The following is a 6,376-nucleotide window of genomic DNA, read 5'->3' as shown; positions in this document are numbered from 1 at the left end:
GACTTGGGGGAGCACAAGAGTGTGGAGGGGTTGTTTTCTCAAGACTCTGGTTCAGTGTGTGCTGGCTCTGGGTCTCCAGGTCCAGGGCCTCCTGGCTCCAGGGTCTTAGACTATAGGGTTTCCTGACTGGCTGGTCCTAGATCTGGATTCTGGGCAGGTCCCTCCAATCCAACCACTTCCCCTTCCTCAGGGCTGAACTCCAAGCTACTACTCGGGTGTAAGGATCATTCCATGATGCCTCTTCTGTAGTCATCCTCACAACGACCCTGTGAGGGAGGTTAAGTGGAAAGAATTCGCTTTTTCCCCAACGATCTGGTGCTGAGTTTCATTGCTTGCACAGCGATTGGAATCCAGTCCTACATCACTCCTCTAACCACTATACCACACTGCCTCTCAGTAAAAGGACAGCAGCCAGATTCAAAAGAGGATGGAGGCCTCTCCTACCATGAACAGTTGAGCAGGAGTGAGAGTTCAGGCAAGTGTCGATTGTGTAGTTCACACTAAAACCTTCCTTTGTTCAAAGGGTTGTTTGTTTGTTTTTTTAAATAAAATGTAGCAGAGCATTCAGTGACACTTGCCATCCACAGTGGTGCAGGCTTGGAAGGAGATGTCCATGGGTGATATCCAGGTTCTAGAAAGGACTTTCCAGGAAGATGATCACCAAGTGGAGCATCACTTGCCTCCTGCCACCAGATGGTGCCAAGCAAACACAAATGGCATTGTCCACAAGGCTGGCAGAGCTGGCTGCCACATTTGGGGCAGGAGCTCAGCTAGAACCTGGGACTCATCAGATACAAGAAACTGATGCCACCTCCATATGATCGACCCCACCTCACCCACCACACAAAAAGGAGTAACACTGACGCTCAGAAATGCACAAATAGAGCAATGGTTTCCCAAACTGTGGGTCGGGACCCACTGGTGGGTTGCAACCTGATTTTTGGTGGGTCACCAAAGGGTGATGGAATACCCTGAGGCTATTTAAAAATCAGATACTGTAGCTGTTAATTACCCTGTGAAGAGCTGAGCTCCTGCAGTTTGCAAGATAGCTGTTTAACCACCCTGCATAGAGCATAATAATAACAAGGAAAAAGAAGCTCCAACATTTATCTCCCGATATTACGCAGGCTTGCAGACTGCAGGAGCTCGACTGTTTGCAGGGTTATTAGCATCTATCTTGCAAACTGCAGGAGCTCAGCTATACTGAGTGTCTACATTGGGTCTGCAGGGTTTTGGAGAGCAGGTCTTTCCTAGCCCCAAGTAGTAATGCCAGAGACCGAACTCAGGACCTCCTGCAGGCAGGATCTCCAACTCAGTGGCATCACTAAGGGGGCGCAGGGGGGTGCAGACTGCACCGGGAGACACCCTCAGGGGGGGTGACAGTTTTGAATAATACCATCATGCTATATACAATAGCCCATCTCTTAAATGCAGCAAGCTGAGTCCGGGTCTGTCTAGTCCAGTAGTACTTCAGCAGCACTAGAAGCGGGTATGTTTGATATTTTCCCCCCAAACCCAAACTTTGCTTTGCTGCTCTCCCTTTTCATCTGCATCCCCTTCCACTCGCACGTATGATTATTTCATGCAGGGGCCTGCACCAAGGGTACCCTTACATAACTGCTGCCACCTCGGGCACATGTCTCTAACCACATGGCTGCCTCAGCTCCCTGTCAGTTGCAATCTCTCGCACATGGCTGGCCTCGGCCCCCCTCTCCAGAAATATCCGGGCAAACAAACGTGGAGATCAGAGAGGCGCTGGCGTGGGGAGACAAAAGGGAGGCAGAGATTTCCTCTTCCTTGCGCGATTCGAACGCGGAGCGGTCTTTTCCCCCCAGACCCCTGATGAAATCCGTTCCAATGTGTGCTCCCTAAGTGGGTCACAGGAAGCAGCAGCAGTGAGATCAGACATCCACATTGCCTGAGGTCACACAACCCTTCTGTGTCTGTGGCTCGGAAACAGACAACGGTTGCGCTTTAAAGGCAGGGGGTTCAAACCCGATTGTGTACTAGGTCCTCATGAAGTCTGCTGTCTCCATCTCTGACCTTCTTCTCCATGCAAGTTTTGACATACGTATTATAGGGCAACTGTGGATCGGGACCCATTGGCCCCTGTTCACCTGCCTGACATCCGCAAGGAGGTCCTCGGGTGCCGCAAGCGACGAGCCCTTTGGACCTGTCAGAATTCATGCTTCCAAATCATCACATCCTGTTGCCAAGAAGACAGGGCACCAGGCAAAAAAAATAAAGCGAAATAAAAACCCACAACTCCACTCTCTGAGAAGGAAGTGGTGCAGGCTGAGGAAGAAGGAGGTGTGGTCAGTGAGGAGGTGGTGGCAAGCCCAGGTTGTATTTGGCGCCCCATGTCAGGACCCCAAAGTTCTTTGGTCTCAACTGTTTAGACCAGGGGTGCCTAAACCCTGGCCCTGGGGCCACATGCGGCCCTCAAGGACTCCCAATCTGGCCCTCAGAGAGCCCCCAGTCTCCAATGAGCCTCTGGCCCTCCCGAGACTTGCTGGAGACTGTGCTGGCCTGATGCAACTGCTCTCAGCATGACGGCCAACTGTTCGACCTCTGGCATGAGCTGTGGGACGAGGGCTCCCTCCACTGCTTGCTGTTTCACGTCTGTGATGCAGCAGCGGCAGCAAAGGAAAGGCCGGCCTTGCTTTGCGCAAGGCCTTTCATAGGCCTTGAGCTATTGCAAGACCTTCATTCATTCATATGTTCCATCTCGAATATATTCATTTATGTAAATTTATTCAAATTTGAAATGTAAATTAAATCTTTTGCCCCCCCCCGGGGGGGCCCTGACCCAGTGTCAGAGAGATGATGTGGCCTTCCTGCCAAAAAGTCTGGACACCCCTGGTTTAGACAATAACAACAACAACAGTATTTATATACCGCTTTTCAACAAAAAGTTCACAAAGCGGTTTACAGAGAAAATCAAATATCTAATGGGTCCCTGTCCCAAAAGGGCTCACAGTCTAAAAAGATGCAAAGGAATACCAGCAGACAGCCACTAGAACAGACAGTGCTGGGGTGAGGTGGGCCAGTTACTCTCCCCCTGCTAAATAAAAGAGGAGCACCCACTTGAAAAAGTGCCTCTTACCCAGTTAGCAGGACAATAGGATCCTTCTAAGGAGCTTATGAGGTCCAGCCCAAGAATGCTTGTTCCAGAAAGTCCTGAAGATGCCACCAGACAGACGCTTATGCAGCAGGCTGGCACATTGGTCCCTCCGGAACTGGTTTCAGGTGTCCCTTCCCTTTGGCCGCCCTATGTTTTGTTTGTGTGGTTTCGAAATCCACTTGGTTTCCTTGGCCTGCCTGTCTCGGGGTTGTTGCCGCTGCTGTCCTTTTCTCCTCCAATCGATACCATTAGATGACCACGTTTTATTAACTTTGTGGTTTGGTGGTTTTCTGAGAGGTGGGCTATTTTTGAGATCCTCTTCAGCGCTTCCTTTGGCCCCGTCCAGAAGGGTGGCAATGAAAATCACAGCCCATCTGCGCCGCTGCCTCTTCACGGGACTTCTCGGAAGACCCAGAAACCGTATGGGATGACTTTACAACTCTTAATTGTGCTGCATAGCGAAGGCATCTTCCCTGTGCATGGGCTCAGTCTGAAAAATGTTACAGAACCAGCCTACTCATGGGGCGGGGTGAAGTGACTGTTTTAGGTGGAAAGAGGACCACAACAAGGAAGTGGGGAAGAACAGAATGGTGGCCACTCTAGCTAGAGTGGTCACCACTCTTCTCCTCCCTGCTTCCTTTACTCCTTCCTCCTTCGTGCTTCTCTGCCTTTTCAAAAGGCAGAGCAGTGGGAGAGGGGATGGATGAGGTAGCAGAGCAGCTCATCCTGAAGCAAACTTATAGATGAACAGGGCCAGCAGGCAGCAAACAGCACCACCATCCCACCATCACGGCTGCTGTGAATGGAGAGAGACAGTCTAGGCCAGTACTCTTCTCTCCTGCTTCCTTTCCTCCCTTTCAAACTCAGCTGGGAAAGAGAAAAAACCAGAAGAGAAGAGACTCTTCTCCTGCCTGCTGGGCAGGACTCATCATTGCCACAGGGTAAGAGGGATAGGGAGAGGACATGAGGGACAGCCATGTCTGGGGCCTAGTGGAACCCAGGGCGGGGCGATGTGGTGTCACGGTAACGTGACCCCCCTGTGTCATCACATTGCCCCCACACCTGCACCCTGCCCCCCAGAGGAATGGCTCCATTTCGGAGCTAAGCAGACTCTCAGGAGGGTTGGTGGGCTCAAGTTCAGGCAGTGCACACACCCCATGGAGAGGTCACAGACAGGGGGCGCCACTGCTACTGCTCACTGCCACAGTAAGTCTGTGCCTGGTGCCCCCCTTCAAGTGGTGCTAAGGCAAATGCCCCATCTTGCCACATCCTGATTAGGGGGCAGCATTGGGGACCTCTATTTCGGATCCTAGCCAGGCCTTGGCTTCCCTCTCATAGCCCACTGCCAGGCTAGATGCTGCACCGATATAAAAAGGAAGATCTGAGCAGTTCATAAGAAAAATATCGAGACGAAATTCTGGGCAGTTTTAACCTCACCAGTGTCAAAATCCGGCCCTTGGTGCTGCTTTTCAAACCTGCAGGATATGCTTTGCAGGACCAAGAGGCAGGAGAAAGGCCCCCAATGGGATAGATAGGACGAGGGCTCCTCTTCAAAGATCCCAGCCAGCTTGCAGGGAATGTGAAAAGCATTTTCCGGAATCAAAGACCCTTGTGTAACAGAGTGAATTAAGGACAAATTTCTTTTCATGACACTATCCCCTGGGGACACCAGGCTGCCGCCTTCATCTGAAAGTGCGGAGGATCAAATGGGTAAGCGACCACACTTCCATTTTCTTTAAAAAAAATAGATTAAGATAGAAAATATGATTAGCTAAAGCCATAGACCAGTGTTTCTCAAACTGTGGGTCAGGACCCACTAGGTGGGTCACGAGCCAATTTCAGGTGGGTCTCCATTCATTTCAAAGTTTTATTTTTCATATATTAGACTTGATGCTCCCATGGGATGTGACTGCATTTGGGGAAATGTTACAGGCCTGTACTTTTAATAAGCTACTATGTATATTCTTTTAACAATAATATTAAATGGAACACACTTCTGGGCAGGTGTGGGTAGGATTGCAGCCTAGGATTGTTAAAACTTTTCCTGCTTGATGATGTCACTTCTGGTCATGACATCACTGCCGGTGGGTCCTCACAGATTCTCAGTCTAAAAAGTGGATCCTGGTGCCAAATGTGTGAGAACCACTGCCGTAGACGACAAGGCTATCAATGGCTGTTAGTCAAGAGGTGCTGTCTCCAGGTCGAACAGCTGTATGTTTCCTGCAAAGGGTAAGGGTGCCCTTGCAAAGTTTTGTTTTTTAAGCTCCAAAAGACTTTTTGCGATCCACCCAAAATTGGCTCACGACCTGCTAGGTGGGTCCCAACCCCACAGTTTGGGAAACACTGCAGCACACACACTCAACTGGGAGTAACCCCCATTGAACACAATAGGATTTACTTCTGAGTAGACACACCCAGCATCCTGGGCTCTCTCCTCTCAGAGTGGGGTTCTAAGACTGCAATCCTATGCACACTTTCATGAAAGAAAACCCCATTGAAGATAATGGGGCTTACTTCTGAGTAGACAAGCGTAGGATTGCACCCTGAGGATTGCAATGCAGTGGATATTAATTTGGGCCCCGAGGTGCCTTTCAGGGTTCGGTTTGGGGCAGAGGACTATTTTGGAAAGAAATAAAAACAAACCAGTGTTCTCTCTCCCCTTAATCGGGATCAGTCACTCCATAGGGAGTCAATCCGGATTGCACCATCCAAATTAGAGCCCGAGGTGCTTTTCTGCATTCCCTTCGGGTCAGAGGACTCTCTTGGAAAGCAAGAAACACAAACCAGTGCTTTCTCCCCCCTTAATCCGGATCAGTCGCTCCATAAAAGAGTCAATCCGGATCAGCCAATGCGGAGGGAGTCAATCCGGATTGCACTATCCACACCAGAGCCGGAGGTGCTTTTCTGTGCTCTGTTGGGGGCAGAGGACTCTCTTGGAAAGCAAGAAACACAAACCAGTGTTCTCTCCCCCCTTAATCCGGATCAGTCACTCCGTAGGGAGTCAATCCGGATGGCACCACCCACATCAGAGCCGGAGGCGCTTTTCTGCGTTCCCTTCGGGGCAGAGGACTCTCTTGGAAAGAAATACAAACAAATGTTCTTCCCCCGCCCCCTGCGCCCCGCTCCGCCTTTAATCCGGATGGGTCAATCCGGAGTCCCTCCGGAGCGCAGCGCTGGGCAGCAGGGGGTGCTGTGAGCCGCAGCGGAGGGAGGGGGCTTGGCCGGGACGGGGCGGGGCGGCTGGTGGGAGGC

This window comes from Tiliqua scincoides, chromosome 13 (assembly GCF_035046505.1).
Source record: "Tiliqua scincoides isolate rTilSci1 chromosome 13, rTilSci1.hap2, whole genome shotgun sequence".
Taxonomy (NCBI): domain Eukaryota; kingdom Metazoa; phylum Chordata; class Lepidosauria; order Squamata; family Scincidae; genus Tiliqua; species Tiliqua scincoides.
The sequence above is the reverse complement of the archived record's forward strand: the minus strand, read 5'-3'. Positions refer to the sequence as shown.